The following is a 15,514-nucleotide window of genomic DNA, read 5'->3' on the forward strand; positions in this document are numbered from 1 at the left end:
ACCAGAAATTCCAGAATACATTTGACAGTGTGAGAGTGCCTTCATTCACTTCCAATTTCATCCCTGGATATTCAGGGACAGATCATTCAGGGACAGATCATTCTGTTAAGTGCTGTGAAAGATGTAATGCTGGTTTTAGGTAGGTGTGATATTTAAATAAATCCTGAGATTTAAGGCACAACTGCCCTTAATTGGTAGTTCCTTCATTGCTAGCTTGTGACTAGCGCACATCGCTCCAATCTGAGCATCGGTTGCTTTTTTTTTTTTTTTTTTAAAGCAGATGGTTATGCCGACCTCATAAAGTGGTTATGAGGTTTATTTAAGCCAAGCCACCCAGTGGATAGAACTAAGTATCTTTTGAATATAATGGCAGTTGTTATTTACTCAGTTGGCTATTTGCTTTACAAGCAATAACATCTCTCAGAACACCATTAGTTTCAGATGAGAAACTGGAGACTTACCGAGGTTCCTTCTGTCGCCCCTAACTACAGGTGGCTCTCACTGCAGACCCACCCGCCCGCGCTTTCTGGCAGCTCCCAGTCACCATTCTAAACGCGCGTTCCCCTTCTGCCACCTACACAGGCTTTTCTCCGGTACGGGTGCAGGTGGGGCTGGCCAGCATCGAATACCTGCTACTGACGGGGCTGAGCCCCACCGATGCCCCGGGAGTCCCAAGGGCCGGGGTGCCACCCCAAAGGTCCGGGCGGACTGAAGCATTCAGAATCCCGCCCGAGGGATTCCCGGGGCTTCCCCTTCACTCCTCCCCAGCCACAAGCCCCACCCCGCTTCACGATGCTCCTCAGGCCGCCCAGATTTCCCATCACCCCGGGGCTCTAACTTGAGGTGCGAATCCTCGGCGCCGGCGCAGAAGAGGACGTCTGTATGATGCTCTCCAAGTGACCGAAGGTGAAGAAGCTGGGAGGCGGGACGGACCAGAGCTGTCCATGCGCAGGTGAAGCCCAGAAGACCCTTTCCCAGGGTACTGCGCGGTGGGCCAGTTCCATGCAAGACTACATTTCCCATGAATCTCCTACTCCTTTTCGCGATTTGGCAATGTTTCCACTTTTTTAGATGGTTGGAAGATGCTATCCTTGACGTTTATCTTCTTCCCATATTGTCTCAGAATCCCCAAACGTTAGGGGTTAAATTTGAAGTTTACCGCCAAATACAAGGCGTGGTCCGCGATTAAACCAAGATTGAAATAACAACTGCTGTCAAAGATATTAGGGACAATTGGGGAAACTTGAATATGCACTGGGTTACTCGTAGGTGTAAAAATAATATTGCAATGGCAAAGGAAAAGTATTAAAGCATGCATAGTAAAATAAGATTGAAATTATATCTTTGTAAATTTATTTCACAAATTTTAAGGAAAATCAACTAGGCAGAGCAAATATGGCAAAATTATAAGTATTTTACATAGAGGAAATAGGTGAAGATAAACGCAGATTGTGTCGTTTTCTAAATGCTTGAAAATTTTGCAAAGAGAAAAAAACAGGGTAGACAAATGTGGGTACTATCTTCATCAGTGTACCTTTTAAATTCAAAGCTGCCATGAGAATCGAAGGTTCATAGAGATATGAGGAATAAGGCTGTGAAATAAGAATAAAATAACTTAAAATGGAGCACAGCAGATATTGAGTGAAAAAGATTTTCTCTCCACCAAACTCTATCTAGGCTCCTCTAAGTCTGCTTCTCAACTAGGCCTATCAACTTTGGCTTGTAAAGATTTGAACAAAACACACTAATAGTTCAAGGTCTCATCCCTAGGATAATGTTAAGCCCCTTTAAAGTGCCTGCCTGAGAAAACTTAAGGCAGCCAAAGAATCTGTAGGCCACAGCCAACAGCTGAAGTTAGGGCCCCTGTTTCCCTGTCTCTATGAGACGGTAGGAGCTTAATTTCAATAAGTACCAGTTAGCAAACCCAGATGGATTTCACATGGACTGATCCCCTCTTGCTGTTTTTTGTAATTTTCACTTACCTTGCTCTACTGAGCCCTAGCTCACCCCTCTCTATTTCTTCATTCTCTTTTCTAAACTACCAGCCACTTCTATACAAGTTAAAGTTGAGTTCAGTTCATGCTGGAACTGTTGCAATTCTATATTATCAAATAAAATCTGTTCTTCCCACGTTAATTTGTGTTCATTTTGGTTTATCTTTGACATACAAAGGAATAATATCTATAAGTAGCAGGGCTTACCTTAGGGGGAAAAATCAAATAACCATTTTAAAATTACATAAGTAACAAACGAAAATATGCACAACCCAATATAAGAAAATAGTTACCATGCAAATCACACATCCTAGAGATGATCCTACTTAAACAAGTGTGAGCATCTTGTCTTATTACCAAATTAGGGGCCATATGATTGTAATATTGTAAGAACTTCTTTTGATTAAATTACATGTAATGAGCATACTTTTGGTAATTATTTTATAGCATTGATTATTTCTTATTTCAATGACAGATTTTTTTTCTTAATTGGAGTCTACACACTAGGAGAAGAAAATGAATAAAGCCATCAGGAACTTAGTGCAATCTATGAGAACACGGCATAAAGCTTTACTCCTGACATTAAAGAGAACTTGGATAAATGACAGTTTTCTACATGAAAACACTAAAGATTCCTTGCCAAAATTCAGATTTGAAACTCAAAATATTTTGTCAGTTTGTTTTCTCCGACGTATTTTTTTACTTTTTAACTGAAAGGAACTATTAACAATGTCATTAGGACAAATATAAGCAACAATTGAAAAACACAGCAGTGTTGTTCACACATTAATACACATGCTGTCGCTAAACCACTAAAAAATTTTGCTGCAACAATACAAGTCCAGGAAGAAGAGAAAGTAAGAAGCTAAAATGTGTCTGAGCTGGCATTCAGAGCAGTTGGCCAAAGAACCTTAAATCACCTCGTTAGGAAAACCAGACAAGGCACTGGGACGAAGCAAGGCCACACCCACAGCTCTCGCATAAAACAAATAACTTTCAAGATTTAAACATTTCTAGGAAATTTTTCTCAGCATCATTTCTTTTTTTTATTTTAAAATTAATTTTAGGATAATGCACAACTCTTTTTTTAAAACATAATAACTTCTTTGGTACAATTATACTAATTTATAAAAATTAGGGCAACAAACAAAATTTTAAAAAAGCAAAAATTATTCTTATTCATAAACCTATAAATCACAATTATTTTTACATTAGGTGAATACCAATAACAGATGTATATTAATACTTATGTAGAAACCTAGATAAATGAAATTCCCAGCATCATTTCCTAAAAAGACTGTCATTTCCCATTAAATAGTCTTGATACTTTTATTGAAAATCATTAAACCATATGTGAGGGTTTATTTCTGGGCTCTCTGTTCCATTCCGTCAGCTTATATGTCTTTATGCCAGTACCACAGTGTTTGATTACTGCAGCATTGTAGTAAATTTTGAAATCCGGAAGTAAGACTCTTCCAACTTTAGTCTTCCTTTAGTCATGAGATCTCATATGAATTTTAGGGTAGAGTTCTCAATTTCTGCAAAAACAGGAAGTAAATAAGTGTACAGTCACACTACCTCGAACAAGCCTGATCCCATCTGATTTCAGAAAGCTAAGCAGTCAGGCCTGGTTAGTACTTGGATGGGAGACCACCTAGGAAGACTAAGTGCTACAGGCATAAAAAATACAAAAATAAGAGATTGTAAGTGACAAGGTCCTTGCAATCTGAGTGGTCAACCAAAGGTTACCTCACCTGAAAAAAATAAATAAATAAAAAATTAAAGTCATTGGGATTGTGACAAGGACTGCATTGAATCTGCAGATCTCTATGGGTAGTACTGACACCTTAATAATGTTGCATCTTCTAATCCATAAATGGGGGATTTCTTTTTATTTGTTTCTTCCTTAATTTTTTCTAGCCATGTTTCATAGTTTTCAGTGTACAAATCTTTCACTTCCTTGGTTTCTTATTCCTAAGTATTTCATTCATTCGAATGTTATTGTAAATGGAATCATTCGATTTCCTTTTCAGAATGTTCATAACTAGTGTATAAAAATGCAATTTATATTTGTGTTGATATTGTATTCTGCAACTTTGCTAAAATCTTTTACTACCCCTTTTTTTTGTGTGTATGTGGATTCCTTAGGATTTCCTTTATATAGTACCATGTTACTAGTGAATATAGTTTTACCTCCTCCTTTCCAATTTAGATGCCCTTTATTTATTTTTCTTGACTAATTGTTCTGCTTAGAATTTCCAGTACAGCATTGAACAGCAATGCAAAAGTAGACATCCTTGTCTTGTTCCTGATCTTAGACAGAAGAGCTTTTAACCTTTTGATATCGAGTATGTTATCCATAGGTTTTTCACATGTGCTCTTCATAATATAAATGTGGAAGAAGTTCCTTTTTATTCCTAGTATGCTGAATGTTTTTATCACGAAATAGTGTTGAATTGTGTCAAGTGCTTTTTCTGTGTCAGTTAAGATGATCACGTGGTTTCTTTCCTTTTTCTATTAATGTGGTATCTCACACTGACAGATTTTTTTCATTGAACCACCCTTGCATTCCTAAGATAAATTCTACTTCATCATGGTGTGTAAGCCTCTTAATATGCTGTTAGATTTAGTTTGCTAGTATTTTATTGAGAATGTTTGCATCTATATTCATAAGGATGTTGGACTATAGTTTTCTTTTCTTGAAGAGTCTTTGGCTTCGTTATCAGGATATGGCTGGCCTCATAGAATGAATAAGGAAGCATTACCTCCTTTTTTATTTTTGAAAAATTATTGAGTCGGTTTTATATTTCAAAAATTTGTCCATTTCATCTAATTTATCTGTGTTGATATACATTTGTTTATAGTATTCTCTTATAATCCTTTTTATTTCTGTGAGTTTGGTAGTAATGTCCCACAGTTATTGACATCAGTTATATGCATCTTCTCTTTTTTTTCTTAGTCGAACCAGTTTGTCTATTTTGTTGATCTTTTCAAAGAAACAACTGTTGATTTCAGTTTGTTTTTCTATTCTCTATTTCATCTATCTCCACTCTATTTATTGCTCCCTTTCCTCTGCTAGCATTGGGTTTAGTTTGCTCTTTTTTGTCTAGTTCCTTAAAATGTAAAGTTATATGATCGATTTGTGATTTTTTTAAGTAGTCACTTACAGCTATAAATTTTCTGCTGAGCACTGCTTTCACTGCATTCCATTAGATGTTTTGTTTCTTTCATTCCAAAATATTTTCTACTTCCCCTTCTGATTTGTTCTTTGACCCAGTGGGTATTTAAATGTGTGGTTTGATTTCTGCTATTTACTTTTCAGAGCCCTTAAAGAGTTGCTGTATACATTCTCTTGAGAATAGTTGCCTTCAGTAGGAGACACAGAGTGAAATGTGCTTATTAAATCTTTAGGACTGGATACTTCTTTTCCTCTTTAGGAGAGTGGAAGAATCTAGAAAGCTTTCTGTAAGTAGATAGGCCAAAATCCAAGCAGCAGGAAGGAATCTAGGGATACTCAGTGACATCATGAAATAGGAAACAATGGTGCTCGGGGAAAAAAGAGTCGTTAACTGGGGGCAAGGAGGGAACCCTTTTCTGAAGACATGGGACTAGAGTTGAATTTTGAGGATAAAATAAGTGGACATCATGAAGTAAAGGAAAAGGGAACTACACGTTCACAGTCATGAGAAGGTTGAGCTAAGATGTTTATGGGGAGTTGTTATGACAAGTACAAAAACCATGGGGAGCCACAATCACTCCCTCATTCTCTCAGGGGTGGGACCTCCACAGTGAGGTTTTCAGGGGATAGGGCTTTTACTTTAAGGTCCAGAACACAAGGAAAATCAGGCAGAAATTTGAACCATAGGATCCTATACCCAGGGGGTTTGTCAACCTTGCCTATCTCTACTACATTCTCTACCCCATCTCTTCCTTCCCTAAACAACTTCCACAGGAACTCTTAAAACTAGTTCCTTCGTAAACTCAGGGCAGAATCCAAAAGAAACCTGCAGGTTTCCAGTGAGCCTTTCTGGAATCCCTAATGGGCCTCTGAATCTCCAAAATCTGGCACCAGATAGCAGATTTCAGGATAAATTGGCTCTGGATCAGTGCTCCTTTAGGTCCTCCTCAGCCTTTCAAAGAGTGGCGGCAGCAGGCAATACTCCACAGGTCATACCCCTTACATTCCTGGAACCTGCTCCTGTCCTGAAGGATGAGACCATCAGGAACCAAACAACTTCCTTGAAACAGAGACTCCTCAGGAATCTCTCTTCTCAGCCACATAATTTGCATGGGCTAAGATTCAGAAAGTAAAACATAGAGAACCAAAGAGCAAGAAATTATTAGCATGCCTGTACCAAGTACTGCTTAGTGAACATGGTTCCCAAATCAAAGTTCACGATCAAGATAAATGAAATAGTGCTCTCTTTGGCTGTATATATACTAAAATTAGAACGATACAGAGATTAGCATGGCGACTGCACAAGGATGACATGCAAATTCGTGAAGCATTCTTTATTTTCCTATTTGAAAGCTGCTGAAAGTTCAGATCTTAAAACTTCTCATGTCAAGAAAAAAAAATTGTAACTATGTATAATACAGGACCCCCAAGCCTGGAACTTGCACCTGGGCTCTGGATAGTCTGAAAAAAACACCAGGAGGATTAGGGGGTGAGACACGCCATTGCTCTTGAGGCAAGGAAGCTTCAGCAGCAGCCAGTCAGGGCTACAGGAAAAAGCTCCCCACCAGGGCACACAAGCACTGTTTTTATCCCCAAGTGATGGAGCAGAGGGCGGAGCGGCACTTTCCTCATTAAGAAAACAGCTACCTTCTCAAGTGGATTGGAACAAGATGTGCTGCTTAGTTACAGAGCAGATAGCTTCCATGAGAACAGCAGACCAGCCACTTGCTTGAGCAGAGTAAAGTGATAATGTCCATGCGAACAGCAGAAAACATCCTTGGGGGCACGTACTACTGAGAGCAATTTGTACACTGCCTTCCTTATGGCTACAGGCCAGGCGGTCATGTGCCTTCTGAGTATGTGTAGGTACTATGTTCTGAGTTAACCCTACACTATGTATAGTGATGGATGTTAGACTTATTGTGGTGTTCATTTCACAGTATCTACTCCTACCTAAAAACAAAATGCCATAGTGAGAGGCAACAGGCATTTATTGGAGATCCAAAAGAAAAGCTATTTGGGAAGCACTGATTCAGGCAGAAACCCAAACAGCATTCTGATTAAGAGGTAAAGGCAAGGAGTATTTCTAAGAAATAGAACGGGAATAAGTACATGAATAGAAGGAAGAAATTTTATGGGTGTTAATAAGCTAAGGAAAGGATTTTTATAGGAACAAATTAACATAATGATGCTAATTCTAAAGAATGTCTTTGATTTTCAACTGGGGAGCCATATCTGCTTTTCTGTTAGTTTTGCAAACAGTTGTTTGGAACATAATGTTGCCTTCAGTCCAGTCCAAACATTATTTTGTCCAGCTTTAACATTCCAAAGGTTTGAGAAGGCATGCAAGGCAGTTCCTCTGGTATGGCAGCTCCTACTCCATTTCGAAGTGGCTATATTTATATAATTTTTCACAATACAAATATTGAAGCGTCATGTTATAAACCGGAAACATATGCTATGTCATTTATAGCTCGATGAAAAAAATACATATATATATATATATATATGTATATATATACCAAGGGAGGCAAAAGCAGCTTTAAAAAAATGTTGCAATTGTCATTGCAATGTTTCCTACCTTATATCCCAATTCCCACAATAAAATGCCTTCTAAAGTTCCTTTCATCAATTGTACCTCAAGCTCAATGTCCTAAAGCGAACTCATGTTCCACACACACTTGCCCCCAAAACCTCTACCCCCGTTTCTTCTGTCAATGAAAAATCCCACAGCTGCCCAAACCAGAGTTCTGAGAATTCATAATGTCTTTGTCCTCTCCCTTCCTTACTTCCCTACATCCAACCACTCACCGCTCCTGTATATCACATGTCCCCAAATATCCCTGACTTTTCTAATGCATTCTGATCTACTGTAATCATCTCTCGAAAACACACATCACGTCACTCTCCAGCTTAAAATTATTCAATGCTTTTTACAAGAAAGTTCAAACTCAATGTCGTTTTTTAAGACTACAATGACCTTAGCTGCTGCGTCCCTCCCCAGCCTCGTCCCTTCCTTCACTCCTACACAAGTTACTCAACTCTGTTCTCTAAACCCACAGAAAGTTCTGCCTGGAATACCTACCCTCCTCTATTCTTTTGACTTTGACGCACCCTCCAAGTCAGAGTTAGCCAAACCTCAGGTGTCATTTGCACAGCCCAAGTGGGTCCATTCCATACACCCAAACGTTTGCAATCCTGGAAGACGCCCAAGAGACTCCTTCTGTTTTGGCAGGTTAAAATACTTGCCATCCTGACCCGCTCACTCATTACTACGAGAGGATTTCGGTCCTGAAAGCCCGCCTCCTACCGGGACCCGGGACCGGACTACCAAGAACCTGCTCCTGCATCCACAGCGCAACATCAGGCGCGCGACCCCGCCTCTCACGCTGCCTCAGGGGCGGGGCGGGGCGCACGGCGCTTAGTGGGCCCGCAATGGGCGGGGGCGGTGCAATGCCCATGCGCAGGTGCGTGGCTCGGTAAGGCGTCTGTGCACCTCGGTAAAGAGGTTGGAAGTCGTTGGCAGTGACGAGAACCTAGCTTAGGTGAGGGAGAGTCACGGGGCCCCGTCAGAGCATCCAGATCCCCTAAATCCCTCTTGCGACTACGAGGCCCCTGCAGCTCGGCCATTCCGAGGAGACGGGCACCTTCCAGGGTTTACACTGGTATTTGGAAAATACACTGGGACGTTTAAAAGAAAATTGTCACATCACTTAAGGTTATTTGGGGGTCCTTCTTAGTAAAACACTGAACATTTGAACTTGTCAATGAACCAGGCTAGGAATTATCCCATTCCTTAGTTGCCACAGAATTCTAAAGAATTATGGTAGAATTTTACCTAGAAACAAAAAGCTTCCTCCAAATGAAGACTAGTAAGAATTGCAACTTTAACTCCAACTCGAAAAGATAGGTTTGTGGAAAGAAACTCATAAAATTCGTGGGTATACCTAATACACGTTAGCAGTAATTTCAACCTCCTCTTTTTGAACGACTTACTGATAACCTCGTTGTCAGAAATGAATATCAGTTACCAATGCCTTCTATGTAGCTATCTGTTCAGCATTATATCAGGTTCCAGGAGGAATCGAAACAAAGAATGATCTTTACCCTCTCGAAGGCTGCAGTATTATGTGTTTTGAAGGCTTTAGGGATCATCAATACAAAATTAGTGTATTCTAGGCCTCTCTCCTGATGGTGGTACTTTGGGAATAGTTCTGGGTAATCGTTGGCTGATACTTACGTTAGTCCTTTTGAAAAAGAGTTTTAACAAATCACTCAGTGTTTAGTGTGTGGATCTAAGTCTGCACCGTTCCTAACTAAAGAGTTTCTTATTCCTAACTTCTCTAGGTAATTTAAGCCCTTCTATCAAAATTTACCTTAGGTGAACTTTATGAAAGGTGAAAGATGTGAGCCTTTTGGAGTGTGATTCTCCAATAGCTTTTCTGAAGAGTCTCTATATCAGAAGTTACTTGGGATTCTTGTTAAAAATACAGAATTTGTGTGCCCCTCCCCCAAACCTACTAAATTAGACCCCCTGATAATACAGAGCCCAGAAGTCTGTAAGATGTAATCAGTGCTTGCATTTTCACCAAGCATCCACTCCATTGCAGAAACCATCCATGCTCTATACCCTGCCCTATTCACCTCTGGTTTGATTATTTGTGTATTATCTTTCTGCCTCACTTAAGTCCATAAGGTCAAGAGTGATGTGTATTTTGTTCATTATTAGTCTGTCCAGTACTGGTTACAATATAACTATGTAATATATTAATTATATATATTGAATGAATAAATGAATGAGCACCCAAGACTTCTCAGATTCCTCGTGATTTGCCTTCCACTTAGCCATCAAAACTTATCTTCTCCAACTTGAATCCTTCTGTCCAGTCAGGCAGTTTTCTTACCTGGGCCAAATAAATGTTTCTGATGCCCCAAATGTCCTTATAAACCAAACCCTCTGCTTATTTTCTACATCCTGCTGCAAGTTCAGTTTGTACATTCTGAAGCCTTCCCAGCCATTCCAGTCTTTAATGATAACTTCATTCTTGGGCCCTTATAGTTCGATCACACTTTAGCACCAATCCATGATTACCTAACTTTCGTAGTTGATCTTGGCTTCTCCCAAACATATAAGTATTTGAGTATCCCTAGTTTTCCAGGTATACTGTTGAGCAGTCTTTAAGTTTCACAGGGACATTGTCCCTGTCCTCTTGAGTAGAAGCTCTTAAACCTGTTCTAGTAGCAGAATACCAGGAACTGCGTTATTAGTTTAACAGCAATAATTGGGCCTCAGTTAAAACCTCATTTACATAGTCATTTACATTTGTAAGCTATGGTATCATCAATGCTCAAAGCTCCGTGAAATAAAGATATTTCATTTCCATTTATCACATATCTAATAAGAATTTTATAGTAGAAAATATGATTACGTGTATGCAGATCACATCTCAAAAATGGGCACATACTAATTTAAGAAATCTCATTTCCAAGTTTTTTTCCGTTTATGTCATTTCGAGTTGCTGAACAAAAGTAACAAGAAAGACAAAATTTTAATTAGAATTCTAGACACTAAATTTTAGTTGATTTCTTCAGTCTGGTTTACCAAACGCCTTTGTTCTATTAAACATAGCTGTCAGAGAAATAGAAAAGTAGTCCAGGGCACAGGCTTGTTCAGTGTGTGTGTATGTGTATGTCCACACACGTGGCAGTTTAAATTTCCTTTTCAGAAGTGGGAAGGTATCTGGACTAGTTCATCTTATATCCCTTTTGCAGGTCATCATGGCAATTGGGGTTGAAGAGATGAGATTTTAATTTTTTTTTGAAAAAAGAATCGCTCATTTATACTGGTGGTATAGCCTAACATAATTCACCAATACAAAGAATAGTATTTGTGAATGACAGGAGAAAGTTAAATCATAAGGTTCGAAGTTTGCACATATTTGTAGATTAGAATTCCAGTGCTAATCAGCATTGACTTCTTTTTGTAAAGATAACTTTGATGCTGTTAGAGTTGCTTCATTCTAGGATTTCAGGATTAGTGACTTTAATGTTAAAAGTGACTTTTAAGCAGTTAATGAAGGTGCTCAATAAGACAGACAGATGTGGTATCTGTCCCCGACCAAACCAAGGAAAGATTAGGCGTTTAGCATTGTTTTCAGCAGTTAACATAGTTCAGCTTAGACTCGATAGGCTGTGGTGTTTGTCAGCTCTCCCCACCCTTCCCCTAGTCTCTCACGAATGTCAAGGTGTCCAGGGAAGGTTTTCACTGGCCGAGATGAAGTGAGGGAGAACCACTACACACCAATGTGTTGCTTCAACCAGCAGGAACAGCGAGGCAGTGGGCAGGCAGGAAAGCTGCACGGCACCGATTAGTTTTAGAGTGGCTTTGTTGTCAACATGTCGTATGGATAAGCTTCACAAATATCAGGTTTTATTGGTTTTTCATGTCTACACTATTGGAAAGACTTTTGTTTGTATAATGTTCTGTTCAGGTGTATATTATGGTTTTAAAGCTTCTTTAGGATATATTGACTTATGAAGAGCAGAACAGAGAATTCTACTTTGTGCAGTAACCAAGTTGTGAAAGAGTATCTCTTTCATCTCTTCTAACAAAGTCCCTGCTGTTCTCAGTCTGTTGTAAACATGAAATTTAATTGTAGTAGCAGAGAGTGTTATCAGACATAGCTGCTTATAAGTTCCCAGCATACGGTCGGCCATCTACTTGGTTTTTAGTAAAAAGGAACATCTTTAATGGGGTGCAGCTTCAGCACTTTACATCTATAACAGGCACTTACTGTTTGTAAAACATGTTTAAGGGAAACTGATAGAATGAGAGTATATATAAATCAGTGTGTATATTTTTAGACGACGGGAAATTGCTAACCAGTATTCTTTCTAAATTTATTTTCACACCTATATAAAGGTAATGTGAAAGAGAGAATAATAGTAAATGATTAAAAGTCCATAAACTCACAATTATTATTCTGTAAGAATTTTTAGTATCGAGTAGATTGTTCCTGTGATCTAAACCTTCTCAGAACCTTCGTTGTGCTCTTTCTGACTGGAGAACCTACTGCAAGGAGGAGAAAGTACTGCACATTTTTTTATGTGTAATAGCTTTATTGTGATATAATTCACATACGCCAAATCTCACCCTTTTAAAGTAGACCATGGTTTCTCTTATATTTACCAAATTGTGCATTGATCACCACTGTTTAGTTCTAAAAGAAAACCCATACCTGTTAGTAGTTATTATCTATTCTTTTCGGCCCTTAGTCCCTAGCAGAGGGACTTTCCGTCTCTATGAATTTTTCTTTAATTCTGAATGTTTTCAGAGTTCATCCATGCAGTAACATTTATCAGAACTTCATTCCCTTATATGGCCAAATAATATTTCATTGTGTGAATATACCTCAGTTTGTTCATGTTTTCATCAGTTGTTGGACATTTGTGTTGTTATTACTTTTTGGCCATTATGAAAAATGCTGCTGTGAATCTTCATGTACAAGTTTTTGTGTAGACATATATTTTCTTAAATATATACTTAGGAGTAAAATTGCTGGGTCATATGGTAACTATGTTTAAATTTTTGAGGAACTGCCAGGCTATTTTCCAAAATGGCTTTACCATTTTACACTCCCACCAGCCATCCTGGCCACACTTTTTCTGGTCTATCTCTTTGATTATAGCCATTGAAGTGGTTATGAAGTGGTACTTTGTGAATTTGATTGACATTTCCCTAATGATTAATAACGTTGAATATCTTTTCATATGTTTATTAGCCATTTGTATATCTTCTTTGGAGAAATGTTCATTTATATCCTTTATGTCCATTTTTTAATTGGGTTGATTGTCTTTTTATTGTTGAGTTATAGGAGTTCTTTATGTATTCTAGATCTAAGGCTGTTATCAGATATACAGTTTCCAAATATATTCTTCCATTCTGTGGGTTTTTACTTTCTTGATTGTGTCCTTTAAAGCACAAAAGTTTTTGTTTTATTTTGATAAAGTTTTATTGCTTGTTTTTTTGAAATCTAATCTAAGAAATCATTGCCTAATCCAAGGTGACAAAGATTTACACTTACGATTTCTTCTAAGAGTCTTATAGTTCTCACTTTAAATCCCTGATTCATTTTGAGTTAATTTGTGTACGTCATATAACATGGGACTTCCATCTTCATTCCTTTGCTTGTGGATATTTAGTTATCTCAGCACCGTTTGTTGAAAAGACGATTTTTTCCCTGTTAAGTTGTCTTGACACCCTTGTTGAAAATCAGTTGACCTTAAAATAAGGGTCTGGACTCTCAGTTTTATTCCATTGGTCCAGATGTCTGTCCTTGTGCTAGTATTATACTGACTATCTTGATTACTGTATCTTTTGTAGTTAGCTGTGGAATTGGGAAGTGTTATTCTTTTTCAAGATTGCTTTGCTATTCTGGATATCTTGAGTTTCCATACAAATTTTAGGATCAACTTGTCAGTTTCTATAAGGAAGCCAGCTGAGATTCTGATGGCACTGCATTGGCACCTTAAAAATCTTATCTCTTCCTCCCTCCCCCCGCCCCCGACACATACTTCCACCCCTGACCCATGGATGTTGCCGTTTCCCCTTAAGAACTGGATCTCTGAAGGCGGAGTGCCCCCTCTCACATGCTCGCAGCGTGCACCCAGGGCCTGGCGTACCAGAGGTATGGTCTGTGGCTCTACCTGGGGTGCAAACCCAGGACCTTCTGTGTACAAAATGGATGTGCTAACCACTGCCCTATGGATCCACCCCAAATATTATGTCTTTTTATCCATAAATATGTCTTGTCATTTCATTTATTTAGATCTTTAATTTCTTACAATGATATTTTGTAGTTATCAGTGTGCAAGTTTTATATTTCTTTTGTTAAATTTATTGATAAGTATGTTACTCTTTTGATGCTATTGTAAATGGAATTGCTTTCTTAATTTAGTTTTTGGATTGTTATTTGGTAGTGTGTGGATATACAATAGATTTTTGCATGTTGTTCTTATGTCCTGCAAGTTGCTGAACACATTCATTAGTTTTTATAGTTTTTTCCTGTGTGTGTATTTCTTACAATTTTCTTTCTTTTTTAAAACAATTTTCTATGTGTAAGATTATGTCATCTGCAACTAGAGAATGTTCTTAATTTGAAATGGTTTTCTCATACAAAGAAAAGGAAGGGATAGTCCACAGATAGAGAGACTCTCAGAAAGCAGATACTTTATGGCAGTCTATTATGTTAAATTCAGCCTTATCACTTGTCATTTGTACAACTCCATAAGGAAACTTAAATAACATATGTTTAATCATTCATTAGTTGTATTTTCCCATTTTCTTGCAGAAGGAAAAATTAAGGCATAAGATCAATCAAGAGCTAGGAATCATCTTGGTTCTACTTTTTACTAGCTAACCATTACCTCTTTGTGCCTTAATTTTCCTACTTCCGTTCTGCTCATCAAAAGAAACCATTAACAAGGTAAAGAGAAAACCATCCTAATGGGGAAATATATCTGCAAGCAATGCCTCCGATAAGGTTCTCATATCCAAAATATACAAAAAACTCATACAACTCAATAACAACAAAAATGATCCAGTCAAAAAATGGGCAGAGGACCTGAATAGACACTTCTCCCTATAGGATATACACATGACCAACAAATATATGAAAAGATGCTCAACATTACTAGCCATTAGGGAAATGTAAATCAAAACCACAATGAGATATCATCTCATACCTGTTAGAATAGTTATAATCAACAGGACAAGTAATAACCAATGTTGAAGAGGATGTGGAGAAAAGGAACCCTTATACACTGCTGGTGGGACTGCAAATTGGTGCAGCCACTATGGAAAACAGTGGAGTTTCCTCAAAAAACTAAGAATTGATCTATCATATGATCCAGCAATCCCTCGACTGGGTATTTACCCCAAAGACTTAAAAAATCATATCCGAAAAGATATTTGCACACCGATGTTCATAGCAGCATTATTTATAGGGGCCAGGGCATGGAAGCAACTGAAATGTCCGACGATAGATGACTGGCTAAAGAAGCTGTGGTACATATATACAATGGAATATTACTCAGCCATCAGAAGAGATGAAATACTGCCATTTGCGACAATCTGGATGTACCTCGAGATAATCATGCTAAGCGAAATAAACCAGACAAGAAAAGTTGAAAATCACATGATATCACTTGTATATGGGATATAAACCTGAAAGCAACAAACGAACAGGACAAACAAACAGAAACTCATGGACATGGACTATAGTGGTTACCAAAGGATAAGGGATGAGGGAGGAGGGGGGAGGTAGACTTGGTAAAGGGGGTC

The 15,514-nt window shown here is 38.3% G+C and overlaps 1 non-coding gene across 1 annotated transcript; it reads left to right on the forward strand.

The window, feature by feature from the left end:
* Positions 1-6,410: 6,410 nt before the first annotated feature.
* On the forward strand, positions 6,411-6,514 carry LOC118601078. The gene has a single exon (XR_004950180.1). It is a non-coding gene; the product is annotated as a U6 spliceosomal RNA (small nuclear RNA).
* The last annotated feature ends 9,000 nt before the right edge of the window (positions 6,515-15,514 follow it).

This window comes from Rousettus aegyptiacus, unplaced genomic scaffold, assembly GCF_014176215.1.
Source record: "Rousettus aegyptiacus isolate mRouAeg1 unplaced genomic scaffold, mRouAeg1.p scaffold_m13_p_3, whole genome shotgun sequence".
NCBI classification, from domain to species: domain Eukaryota; kingdom Metazoa; phylum Chordata; class Mammalia; order Chiroptera; family Pteropodidae; genus Rousettus; species Rousettus aegyptiacus.